Source organism: Calonectris borealis, chromosome 1 (genome assembly GCF_964195595.1).
Source record: "Calonectris borealis chromosome 1, bCalBor7.hap1.2, whole genome shotgun sequence".
NCBI classification, from domain to species: domain Eukaryota; kingdom Metazoa; phylum Chordata; class Aves; order Procellariiformes; family Procellariidae; genus Calonectris; species Calonectris borealis.
The window spans coordinates 134,235,486-134,249,105 of NC_134312.1; the positions used below are offsets into that span (position 1 = coordinate 134,235,486).

General features: G+C 44.9%; 1 protein-coding gene across 1 annotated transcript in view; it reads left to right on the top strand.

Moving 5' to 3' along the window:
• The first annotated feature begins 4,952 nt into the window (after window positions 1-4,952).
• Window positions 4,953-13,620, top strand: part of SCML2 (Scm polycomb group protein like 2) — a 71,155-nt gene continuing 62,487 nt past the window's right edge. Inside the window, exon 1 of the mRNA XM_075175377.1 lies at window positions 4,953-5,072. The gene's annotated coding sequence lies outside the window, so the exon portion shown is untranslated. The remainder of the gene's footprint in view (window positions 5,073-13,620) is intronic.

Genomic DNA, 13,620 nt, shown 5'->3' on the forward strand with positions numbered 1-13,620 from the left:
CTTTTCTTTCAGTGTTACCAGTTCCTACATGCATGTCTAAACACCTTATGCATATACTGTAACATTATAGCACTAAATGAAACTGCTTTAGAATGTCTGAATACTTTTACTTCATATAGTCGCAGTGAGTGTTCTTTACACTTGTCATCCGTAATTATTCCTGTTCTTAATCTACACAGTTTAAAAATTGTGAAGGAGGTGATGGCATTTCCTACAAGCAAGCAGAAAAGAAAAAAAAATTTTAAAAAGATGTTATTAAAAGACTATGTCATTGTCACACTTCAGGCCTTGAAGGACTTCTGAGGCTGTTCTGGAAAAGGTAAACTTCATTCTTGGGAAAGAACAAAATGTTAACTTGCTGTCAGATAAAAATCTGTGATTTCTGTTGAATTCACATAACCAAGAGTAGAAGGCAGACCTATTTATGTCTAAATTACAGCTCTCTTCAGGTAGTGAAACTGTGCACCTCTCATGTATCTATAATATACTTAGTTACATAGGACAATCTTATTGTGACAGCTTGAAAGAAGGAGGACTCAGAAAATAGGAAGGCAGTTTAAAATTCTTATTGAAATACCTTATTTTTGGAAGCTAGCGGCACGCTCGTTGCAGAAACAACAAAATCCTTTCCCTGAGGAAGCTGATACTTTCCAATGGCCTTAAAGACAGCTTACATTCATTGAATCGTGTTGCTGGCAGGGACCGTGGAAGGCGATTGAGTCCACACTCCGCCCAAGGGCCAGTCTACCTGTGCCAGCTCTGACCGGTGGTGCCCAGCTCTTCTTGAAGAGCCTGAGGTTGGAGGCTGCACAACCACCCGGCCAATCTTCTTCCCTATCCTTATCATTTTTATTTTCTAATCTTTCTTGCTGCCTTTTAAACCTGTTCTCTCTTGACCCATCCTCTATGGAACCGGAGAGCAAATTCGTCCTTTTCTCTTTACAGCAGCCTTTCATATATTTGATATACATTCATATCTGTATTGTATAGCTATGTATGTTATTTTCTCTTCTTCCGCTTTCCCCGCTTCAACTTAAATCCCTGTTGGTTTTTTTTAGAATTTCCTTATAGGGGATATTTTATAGATATCCGATCATTCAGGTTGTTCTTTTCTGCTCTCTTCATGGGCTACATATTTACTGAAGCCAGACAGAGCACAGCTACTGATCTTTTCTAGGGCCGTGTAAATCAGGCTGTTTCACAAAGAGTCTGTGCTTATTTCTGTATTGTTTTATGTGGTTTGACTTTCTCACTGCAGCTCTCTGACGTTGTCCCCTTTGTATAGATTGTGATTCACATAACCACAGATCTTTTTCTTTTTTTCTTTTTCACATAATCGCAGCCTTTTTCCCTGCAGAACACCCAGTAGTTCCCCCTTTCCTATTTGTACAGCTGATCATATCTGCCTCAGCCCAGTAGTGTGCACTTATCCCTGTTGAATAGTACCCTCCTTTTTTCAGACCCTTTCTCCAGTGTGTGAAAATCCTTCTAAATCCTACATCTGTCCTCCAGCATGCTAAAACCTCCCAGTTTGGTATAATCTGCAGTTATGTAAACATGTTTTCTGAACCATCGCTGAGTTCATTAACATCCTTCTGACAATGAGCCGCTTGTGCCAGCTCCCTAAATATCGTCATCTACATTGTTTCCCTTGTTTACCTAAAGAATATCATATGAAACCATGTCAAAAATCTTACTAAAGTGACATCCAACATGACATCCAATGTTTCTCCTCCACTGACAATTCCTCTTATTTTGTTGCAAGAGAGATTATATTTGTTTGACATCTTTTGTTCTGGACAAAGTTGTGTTGGCTGTTACTTGTTGTGTTATAAGTGCTTAAAAATAACTTGTTTACTTGCTGCAGTATCTTTTCTGGGCACTGAAATTAAATAAATTAGTATATAACTTCTTATTTCCTTCTTTCCTTTCAACAATACTGTTTGTCCCTTTCTGTCCTGTAGTATCCCTCCACTGTAAATTTCCAAAGATAATCACTAGCAACTGAGATTTCATCAGCCAGTCCTGCAAGTCCAGCTGATGTGAAAGTAGCAAATTTTGTCTGAATAATTTCTCATTTGGTCCTTTAATAGTAAAGTCTGAAATCTGTCTGTTTTCCCAAGTATCAATAATGCCTGATAGTAAAAAAAAAAAAAACACAACAAAATTAGATGCAAAAATATTAAGAAGCTTGGCTTTCTCAGTGTTGTCTGTCAAAAACTTTCCACTTCTGCTTGATACTGGAGCAATCATTTGCTTGATTCTTTTCCATTTCTGGTAATGTACTTAAAATGATTTCATGTAACTCCCAACATCCCTTGCTAGTTGCGTCTCATTTTCTGCCACCTTTTCTGATTTCATCCCTGCACGATCGCGCTATACTTCTGTAGCTCTCCCAAGTAACCTGACCCAGCTTCTCTTTTCTGCATGCTTCATTCCTGCCTGAGGTTCGGGAAAAGCTTGTGACAGTCAGGCTGATCTTTTACTGTGCCCCTTACCTCTTCTGCATGGATGGTTCACGTACTTACGCTCTCTTAAACATCTTTTTCATCTGCATCAACCTCCCAGAACATCATATCGACCAGTTGTAAGAGTTCATTGGAGTCTACCTCCATGAAACATCCTGTTTTTATTTTGAAGTTGCTGCTTCTTTCTAAAATCACGGACTATCCCTGCAAAAAAACCCTGTGAAGTCACATATATGTATACACACATATACACATGTATGTATACGTACATCCATATATATACACATGTACATACACACACATATATATACATATACATACACATATGTTTATCTCTCTCTTTGTGAAGAACACCGAGAACTTAAAAATTGCCTGGCTTTTCTGACCCAAATAATTCAGTTTAATAACTATAAAAGGAAATGAAAGATGATGGGTGAGTCACTAGAAAACAAGCTCATCATTCTGCTGGAAAATGGAAGCAGGCAGGACTCCTTATTCCTTTTCTAATAATCCTGTAAGTAAATTGTTTGCTTTACATCAGCTATAGCTCATAGGTGAAGGATGCACGTGAAGGCATTGCGGAGCCATTTGGCTCCTGGATTAGAAGAGAGTGTTAAAAGTTTTCTTCTATTCGGCTCCTTTTATTGGTGATGTATCTGTGATCTTGCAGACATTTATTCTTACGTCTATTGTTTATTCTTAGTTTCACCACATCAGGGGTCTAAGAAGCAGGATTAATGCTGGCCGGGCTTCCTGATTTCAGTCTCCTGGGAAAATCACGAGCAGGTAGAGGACTGTGCCAGTTTGACAGGCTCTGCAACAATAGCTGTAGAAACCAATGGTATGGTGTCCCACTGGCTCTCGGGGAATGAATTCCTCACACGTTGTATCTAGCACTGGCTTGGGTTTAAAGGATATCTTTAAAACATGTTTTCTTTTCCTCCACGTCTCCCAAGGACTTACTCTGTGACACTTGGCACATTTCTATACCCATTTCTATAATGCACATGATCTCTCGTTTTTCTGCAAAAGTTCAATATGACAGAAAGAGGAAAACATTTCAAATTAAGCACCATCAATCTGCATTGGTTATGAGCATATCGCACTTGGCTATAAAGATCTTCTGTAAGCATATTTCAGTATTTCTTTGTCTTTCTCTTGTATATTTTTAATCACTTGGATCAGCATATTTTTACTCGTTTCTCTCATGTTGTCTAAATATTAAATATTTATAATTTATGGCAAGGACTCATTTCCTTGTTTCTGAAGAACTACTTATGAGAGTGCTTAAAATAGTTAGTAGTAACTTGCAATGTATGCAGGATACTGAAGTGGGCTGCATGAATTTCACTTTCATATAGAAGAATTTGAGGTTTTTTTGCATATATATTTGGATTTCCTTTTTCTTTTTTTCCCCCCCATTAAAAATCCTCCTAGAATCTCACTCTCATGACCTTAGTTTAGTTTTGAATTTCAAATTTCACTTTCAAGTGATGTAAGTAGTGAAGATGAAACTTGGGCATGGAAAGCCCTGAACCTTAATAGTATTTAAGAGGCGATTTCTTACCAGTTTGATATACTTATACCTACACACTTCTCGGGCTCTGAAATAAAATACCCAGACCTTATAAAACGGGAACGTACCCTCCTAAAAAGCACAGGAAGTACTTTTCAACTATTATGCAGTATTTATAAGCGTGGAGCTCTAAAAACCGTTTAAAATTTCTCAGGTGGATGTGCACCGATTATAACATGCATTACACAGTTGTGATCATGTACGCATGTATAACGCAGAACATTATTTCACGCAGCTGATTTGGGCTGTGTAGCCGTACCTTCAGACTGACGGGGCACGTAGCACGCAGATACAGCTGCCGGCAATCGCGGTGCGGCTGTAGTGCATTGCAACGGCTGCCTGACACGGAGGGGTAATTTTTCCCCCCTCACAAGGCGTTCCCGCTCCCAGGGCGCAGGACCGCGGAGCCCCCGCCGACCCTAACCCTTCCCCGCCGCCGGCGACCCCGCGCCTCGCTCCTTCCCGCAGCAAGGGGACGGGGCCATGTGCCAGTGTGGCGGCTGCTGCCGCCCTCCCCGCTACCGGAGGCGAAGGGCAGCTGGGCGCGGGCCGCCGCCTGCCCCGCCGCAAGATGGCTCCGGGGGAGCGGGGCGCCCCTCGCCCCGCAGGAGGACGGCCGGGAGGCAGCGGAAGGGAACGGCTGGGGCGACGCCGGCCGCGCTGCGCTCGGGGCCGCCTCACGGTCCCCCGGAGGGGCCGGCTCAGCCCCTACCGTGCCTGCTCGGGCGGGGCCGCCCCCCGCAGGTATGGGCGAGGTGCGGGGATGCCGGCAGCCCTGGGCCCCCGCGGTGTGTGCTGCCCTCGGCGAGGGGCGCGGAACCCCGGGCCGCGCCGCCGCCGCCGCTTCCCCCCGCGGCGGGCGGAAGGGGGGCGGCGGGGGGGAGGCCCGCGCCCCCGGTGCCGCTGCCGGGCATGCGCGGTGCCCCCGGAACATGGCGGCGGCGTGAGGCGAGCGACGGCAGGAGCCGCTTGACAGGCGCGGGAGTCGCCGCGGGACGCTGGGGACCCGCTTCCCGCCCGCCCGCCCGGTGAGTGGCGGCGGTGGCGCTCCGCGCAGCGGCGGGCAGGGGAAGGGAGGAGCGGGGAGAGAAAGGGAGGCGAGGCGGGGGTCGCGCCCCCTCCCCGGGCTCCCACCGCGACCTCATCCCGCCGTGGCCGCGCCGGGCGCCGCGGGGGAAGGAGAGCGGTGGCGGCCCTATCGGCCCCGTCCCCTCGTCCCTGTCCCCTTCCTTCCCTCCTTCTTTCCCGGGGTGCCTCTGGCTGCCGCCCCCCGCCAGCCCCGCCGCGCCGGAGGCGGCAGCGGGTCCGGCTGGGGCAGCCCCAGGCTCGGGAGCCGCGTCCCGGCCTCTCGGAGCTGCCCGCTCCCCTCCTCGGTGGGCTGGACTCCCAGCGCGGCGAGTCCCGCCGCCCTCGGGAACCCGCCGGTCGCTGGGGCAGGGGCGCAGCTGCGAGGGCGGCGCGGCGGGAACCGCTCCCCGGGCGAGAGAGAGGAGCGGGGCGGCTCTGCCTCCCGGCACCAACAAAGCTCCCCTGGGGGAGGTCGCGGCTCTCGGGCAGCGGGAGCCCCGGTGAGCGCGGGCGGCACGGGAGGTCCCCGAGCGACCCGGGAGGCGCTGCCCTGAGCCGCCGGCTGCCCGCCCCGCCGGTGCCTCCGCGGCGGGGCTGCGCTCGGGACGGGCCCCGCTCCCTGCCGCCCGCCGGCGCAGCGGGTCTGGCGGCGTTTGACAGGAGCGCGGGGAGGACACGCCTCCCCTGGCCGGGGCGGCCCCGCTGCCTCCCCCCGCGGCGGCTCCGCGCCCTGACCGCCCTCCTGGCCGGGGCGGCGGGGGTATCCCGCGGGACTGCCCCTGCCCCGCGCCTCGCTGCCGCGGCGCCTGGCGATCGCTCTGGCTGGCGGGGTCCTGGGGAAACGGTTGTTAACTCGAAAAACTGGATACGCGTTAAAAATTAAATAATTCGGAGCGTGCCCTTGCGTTCGGTAGGGGGGCCGGGGTGCCGCTTGAAGCCCGCGCGGTGACAGGGTGGCCAGCTGGGGGGCACCTGTCGGCTTGCGGCGCGCTGCGGCACCGTTCGCGTTTTCTTTACAGTTAAACTGCATTTATGGCACACATTGATTGCCGGCTTAAAGGGGGTATCTTGCACGGTGAATCGTCTTCTCCGTAGATGTGTGATGGTCCGAAGAAAGTAGTTAAGCATGGTATGAAAAGTTCTGTTCTTACAGTGGTGCTCAGCATTGCTGTCTTTAGCTACTGGGACAAACTGCAAAGCAGATTGCAATGCTGTAATAATTAAATTAATATTCAAATTAAATTTTATGCTCAGTTGTTCTTTAGCAGTAGACACTTCAAATGTTTTAAAAAATTTCTAAGTAATTAGTTACTGCAATTTGAAGTTGATGCCTTTCCCTACAGTTATTTTCTGTTTCTCACTGATTATTTTTGGCTATCTCTTATAGCCTAATTAATCCTAAAGCCTAAAAGGTTTAATAAAGAGGTGAAATACTGATATCTTAGTGAGTTCTAATAATGTAAACCTCACTTGTGACTCATGCATATTCTAATTAATGTAGGCTTGGTGATTAAAACTTAAAAAGCATAGACTTTGTAGATTTGACAGTAGCTTTTCAGAGCATCCTGCATCTGACTTGTAAACAGCTCTTCAAGTTTGACTGGTTATGAATTTTTTTATTATTCAAAGTAGCAGTCTTAAACCTTTGGATTTTTAAAGCTTTCATACTGCATCTTACTCTTTGGAAGTAGCAGAGAAAAGCGGTTGGTGAGGCAGTCACTCAGGGTCAGTAACAACTGCAGCACTTGTGCAGATGGGAAGAGTAATGGCAGGAAGGCATTCGCTGTGTTATAGTTATGTTTGAAGCTGTCATATTAACATTAGGTAATAAATAGGGGAGTGAACGCATTGTGGCGAATGAGTTCTCCATGGGCCACCATCAAGTGCTCCTCAGACCGCAGCAACCCGCAGCCCACGTGAGTGGGCTCGCTGGCAGTGTGTCCGGGGAAATTGCTCATACAGCCAGGCTGCATGCTTGGGGGCAGGGGGAGCTGGTTTTCTCCCTTAGGGTATCATAAAATGTAAGTACTATTTAAGGATGATATTACTTGAACTGATGTAGAGAAAAAGTACATTGAAGACACTTCTGTTGCTACTTTTATTTATGGAAGTTTCACAGTAATGGAGGCAAGGGGGAAGAGTGTACGGTAAAACTGAAGTTGAGACCTGGAAGTACTTGTATGGCTTTTAACTTCAACATGGTCTGGTTTTGAATATGAAAGTAATGTTTGCTGATTTTGTTCAAGACTCAGCTGATGGAGTTGATGCTCTAGTTTTCTATTTGGTGTAAATATGTAGTAATATTTGTGTAATAATGTAGTAGCATTTGTGTAATATCTTTCAGGTTGCTTGTATTATGATTTTCGTAGTAATGTTTAGATTTGGAAAAAACAGATTCTAGCTTTTGATTACGTGTTACAACTGCAAGTATAAACTATTTTACATTAATTAAAAGTGGTGTAGATACACAAATGTGACTGTCTCTAATTCATTTGTTCTTAAAATTTGGTCCTATTGTTAAGTGTTGATCTCAATGTAAGCAGGTTCAGAGAAGAAGCAATGACAGTCCTCTAAAATATGTTTCCTCAGACTTTGTATATTCTTACTTTGAATGTGCAGATGCCTTTTTCTTTTCCTTGCTGCGGCTGTCCTTGCTGCGTCCAGTTACCGTGCTCTCGTAAGGCAGAGGCATTGTTTTCTGGAGTAGCTGCCTCAGTTCAAAAGAGGCATTGGAGAGTGTTTCCTTTACAAAACGAAGTGTAATTTTGTTTTCGCTAGAGTGAAATTTGTAGTCCTGAGAAAGTATAATTCCATTATCTGTCTAAAAGTTGTGTGTATAAAACAACGACATGGCTTTACTTAAGAAGAGAGAATGTGAAAAAGCCTGAAGCAAACGTAGATAGCTCCTTCTGCCCTTTGTACATGAGTGTCTTTCTCATGATTTTGCCTCATTGTTTTTTTAGTATTCCAATGGGATCATGAGCTGTGAGTGAGCCATGTTTACTCCCTTTACTGTTGCAGTCGATTCATAATGAAGTGGATGGAAGTCCATCCACAATGAAGTGGATGTATGGGGAGAAACGAAGTCCTCGGTAATTATTCCTTGATGTTAAATAGCATCACTAACAGGAAACGACGTTTGTCATTAACTGTCCAGGACACTGCAGCTGGCTTTCTTATTCGTCTGGATACACCTACCTCAAACAAGGATGGGTGAAATACACAGTTGTTCTTGCATGTTTTAAAATAATCTTTGAAAATACCATTACAGTCTACTGTAATATTTTCTAAGTGTAAATATAAAATAAATTAGAGGTAGAGACCAGGACACTGCTTCAAGGAGTCTACACAAGGGAGACTGTTAACCAACTTCTTGACTTTCACAGTTCTGTTTATTCCCATTTGAAAGAAATAGCCTTAGGCACCCAGCCCAAGTGCTGATTGCTTCTTCTAGAGATTAAAATCTTAAATGTAAAGGACTATGCCGTTTGTGTTCTTTAAAGTGTAAGACATGCAACATAAATGGTCCAGAACTCTGAGATTTTTCTCGCACGTGGGAAAAGCCAGAAAATTCCATGTAAAGTTGTTGAGGCTTAATAGAGCAGTTTGTAAATATGAAGCAATAGAAATGTTAAACAGAAAATTATTTGTGCTTGAATGTTACAGGTGTTTTCATTACATGTAGCAGTCCTGGTATTTTTGCAAATACTTCTGATTTGCAGTTTGGCTCAATGTAATTTGAAGTCCCAGAACATTTGTTAACATTCCAAGATGATTTGGTGAATGATTCTTTTTTACTGTGATTTGTGTTTTGATATATGACAGTGTTTTACTAATACAATTTGTATGGCTTCTTTGAAGATTTCTTTTAAGGTTCAAGACTTCTATAATTTGGTGATATCTTGATGTAGTGGTAGGAAGCTTTAATATTAGTTATATGCAGTTACGTTTATTTTTGCATTGTGGCGATGACTGGTAATGGTGAAATACATATGGTGTGTGTGAACAGCTTTACTTATGATGTTTAAGTGGAGGGACGATTCCTTTGCTTCAGGAAGCTTGGCCTGCGTGGGCAATGGGGGCTGAGGGTGTGCACCCAGCTCCTGCCGCCCCTCGCTCCGGCAGCAGTGGTGGCTGTGGAGCAGCAATGCTGCCTCTTGCTCCTGGGAGCAGCAGGAGATGGCTTGGCGAGTGACCAGCTCAGTCCACATGTGCACATGTGTGTGTGCATACAAACTCCTTGCATTGCCTAAAACTTGTGTCCCATACCTGTGATCTCTTCGAGTATATCTATTTATTGCCTTGCAGGATGGGCAAGGGGACTTTGTGCCAGCTGCTGCTGGGGAAAGGACGTTGTGAGATAGTCCGTTCTTGTACCAGCTAGCTGAGGCTGCAGCAGTAGAGGGGTGGCTTCAGGTATCTGAGCCAAGCCTGAGCAGGCCCCCCTTTAATCTGCAGCAGGTGTATAGACAAAGAGGAGCCGATGCATAAATGGTGATGATGATCCTCAGAGGTACTTGTATCTCTTCCTTGTTAGTCTTTCTGCTTGGTCAGCAAGGACATAGACGTGGAGGAAAGTCAGGAGCTGCATTGCAGCCATTCAGAAAGCAGCAACTGTCTTTACAAGCCACCTTACCTCTTTTATTTGGGCTTGCTCTGATACTTGTATACAGTGGACATTTGGCACAGGTATATACAACTAGACCATTTGTAGTAGAGGGGATATACTATCTCCTACCCTTAGCAACTCTCCTCCCAAGATCCCTGTCACAAAAAGTAACAGCTTTCGTTTCTACGTCTTCGGAATAGGATCAAAAAATCCAGTAGTTTCTTATCTTGCATCTAAATGAATTGAAGAAGTATACACTTCTTCTTTGTGATGCTAAGTTACATGCCTCTCTTACTTCAGCAGTGTAGATTCAAGACTGATTCATAGTTCTGGACTTTAACAAAGGTGCCTGCTTTATGGGTAGTGTTTGATCATTTTGGATCCGAATTGGTGCAATACTAAGTGTGTGCTTATTGTGATTGTTCCATGTGTTCTCTTCATACCTTTCAGAATTACTTGCAGAGCCTAATATCAAAGTCTTTCTGAAATACTAGAACCTTTAACAGAATTTTAGTGCTCTTCCATTCGTTTTAGCAGGGGGGATGGCCCTTCTGCTCCACAGGGAAGATATCTTATGTCCAAACTAACCCTAAAGTACTTTTTCAGATTTGTTAGAATAATGTTATATGCAGCTTAAGTATGAATAGTGTTTTGAACTGATATTTTTTACCCATAAATGGTGTATTTTCTGTGCAGCTCCCCATCTGTATGTTGTCATCTAAAACCAAGCAAGACATTACATTAAAGGTAGATGTCCTGGTTAATTATTTGATTCTAGGCCTTCTGCTTCATAAATCAGGTCAAATTCTATTTAAGATACCAAGGGAATTCAGTCCTTTCATGAAAGGGATGAACTTCTTTGATGGAAATTTAAGTCTGTTGTCTTCTCAAGGTAACACAACATCCCTTTTAGTGTAGGGCAAAGACGAGGTTGAGCCTTTCATCATCTCTAGCATACGTTAGTTCAGGGAGCACCTGAAGTTTATAAAACCTACAAAAGGGTAGCAGCATTTTAATGAGGTGCATACCTAAAATGAAGCATGTACCATTATTTATGTACTGTATGGAATCTATCAGAGATTAACGCAGGAAGGTTCAGTGGAAGGAGTGCAATTCTTGGGGCACTTTTAAAAGCCCATTTTAAAAGCACAGTTTGTAAAAATGAGTCTTGTACGTGGAGGAATGTGAAAGGGTATCAGAGCTGCTAAATTTGGTGGAACCCCTTATTGTCACTATCGTCTGTCAGGGGCTCAGAGATTAAAAGGGCTGTAGCATGTTTGATGGCACTTCTCATAGCAAATCTCTTGTGTGTGTACCCTGCACAGGAGTGCTATAAAGAGGCAGACAGCGGTTTTCTGGAAAGATCAGAAGATATGTACTCGTTTTAATCACGAAATAAACAGTGTTATAATTAGCTGGAAAACTTTGTGTATGGGGTGTAATTTTTTTTTCAGCTTGTTGTAGGAAAATGCTACCTAGGTCCTTGTCTGAATATTCTCCAGTGCTCAATGGTGAAAGCACTGGGTGGAGGAGGGAGGGGGGATCGCCTCCAGAAAGGTGATCTCCAGAAGTAGCAGAAAGGGAGATGCTCTCCCTCTGTCCTGGAGCTGCACACAAGCAGTGACAGCTGTGCAGCCGTGCTGACGAAGAGGTGGAGGAGGTTGCCCCATTACACCGTTTCGCATGTTTTTTTTATATTTGGAAAGTTGTCCTGGGAAGTGGGGAAGAGAGATATGGACTTGCTGTGGGTGTTCCTGATGCTTTGGGCTTTTCACCTTCCATTTTTGAAGAGTATGGCAAATACTACAGCTGAGCATTTGCAGCTGTCTAGTCCTCTCAGTACTTAGGAGTTGTCTTGTAGTTCCTGACCTGTCAGCACTTTGTTAGCTGCAGAAATGTCTAGCAGCACTGAATGATCCTTATGAATGCTTGTCCAAACAGATGGACAAATATTTTTGGCGGCATCTGCGTGGAGGATGACATCCCTCCCTTGTGCAAGGGGCTTAAAGAATGATTTTCCTTTTTAGTTAGAGAAATACAAAGTTGGGGAAACAGCACAGCCATCAGCAGTACCAGCAGCACAGGTGAGCCCAGTGTGGGGATGTGGGTGTGCCTGGAGACTGCAAGCAGCTCTCTGGGGTTTTCTCCCCAGAGGAAACATCCTCTGGAAGGGGGAGCTATCAGGAATCGCTTAAGGGTTTGTTCTGATTGGTTTGATTTTGCGCCCTGATTAGACACCAGTACGTGAGACCAACGTAGCGGTTGCCTTAGGTAAGCCAGGGTACACTGCGGGCTGTTGCAGCAGCAGATAAATGCGGTGAGGCAAGTTCTGTCTTTGTTAATATACAGTGGCAGGGAGTCCCAGCCAGCATTATGTTGTTTGGATTCTCAAGAGGGGAGAGTGAAACAGATACTTTAAGCACTGGAAGAGGATGGTAGCAGAAGTATGTTGCTGCTGGCATGGAGTACGAGCAAGGGAGGCAAGTGTGTTGCTCTGAAACAAGCTAACTCCACGTGGGGTGCTAGCAGCAGACTGATCCTATGCAGAAATGTCCTGAAACTGTTCCCATGCCTTCAATGAAAAAAAAAAACAAACTGTGCACTCTATTTGACTTTCATAGATTTCTGCATCAGACTAAAGGTGCTTGCGTTTCTCTAGATACTCTGTTAGGTGAATAAAAAATCTGGTCCACAGGGATGGATTTGCTGGCTCTGAGTTCTGTGGATTGGGCTCTGTTGGATCGTATCTGAACCGAGCTTCCACAGTCCTGTTCAAGTTTGGATGCAATGTAGATGGGAGGAAGCCAAAGTTGCCTAAGAGGTTGTAAAAATCCCTTTTCCACTATCCCTCCTCTGCTTGTCTTTCTCCCCCTCGTCCACTTATGTACACATCCTCTCTCTGACTGCTGCTTTTAAAGCTGGTGGTATTGCTTGTTGTCCGCCAAAGACAAGCGCAGAAAAGCTCTATTGGGATCTCTAGCATCTGGGCATCTCTTACTACGTTTGCAACAGCAACTTCTTTTCTCCCTTACCTGCTCTATTTACACTGTGCTAAAAGTATGCTCGGTGCCTCACAGAACAAATAGTTCGAGAGCTCTCTTCTGTGTCAAGGGAGGCTGAGCTGAAGGCAGAGGAGATGTATCAGGGTGTAGAGAGAATTTCATGCAGGTATGTAGCTCTTAGCCAGTGCTAATAATACAAAATTGTTGGGTTTTTTGGTGCATAATTTAGTTTGCTTTATGAAAGAAATTTGAGTTGGGCATTTGAACAAAGCCAGGTTGAATGATGATGATGAATGTTTTCAGGAAGAGTACTCCAGGCTTGAAGGGGGAAGTGGAAAACAGCAGAGAGGTTTCAGTGAGTCGAATTCACCAAAATGTTTAAACAATTTGTCGAGCTTTTGTGCTACTGTAAATATGTGCTAGTAAACTACTAAAATGGGCGGTTTTACTTGAGATAGAAATGTAAGTGCTGTGAGCTGTATTTTTTATTTATTTGAATATAACATTAAAATACCCTTTCATGTGGGAAGACTGGCATTTTAAGAATATTTAAAGCTGTTAATGGCCAGTCAGCCACTTTGCTGAACTGCTGACTTCACACATACCATTTCCTTTTTCAGGTTTTTACAACCCCACATCTTCTGACTTTTAAAGCAGGATGGGGAAGGGGGGGAAGAGGAGAGAAGCTATTTTTATTTTCCACTGGTAGCCATAGAGCAGCTCTAAACTTTAATTTTTAAAATTACTGTCAAATGAGTAAATGTTGACCCTACGTGACATAAATTGTTTCTGTTGTCCATTGATACAAGCTATGCTGTTTAATTTGGAGACCTTACTTTTCTGCTGTTCTCATTTATAAGTATTTATTTCTTGTTTCAGGAATTTTTTTGACAAATC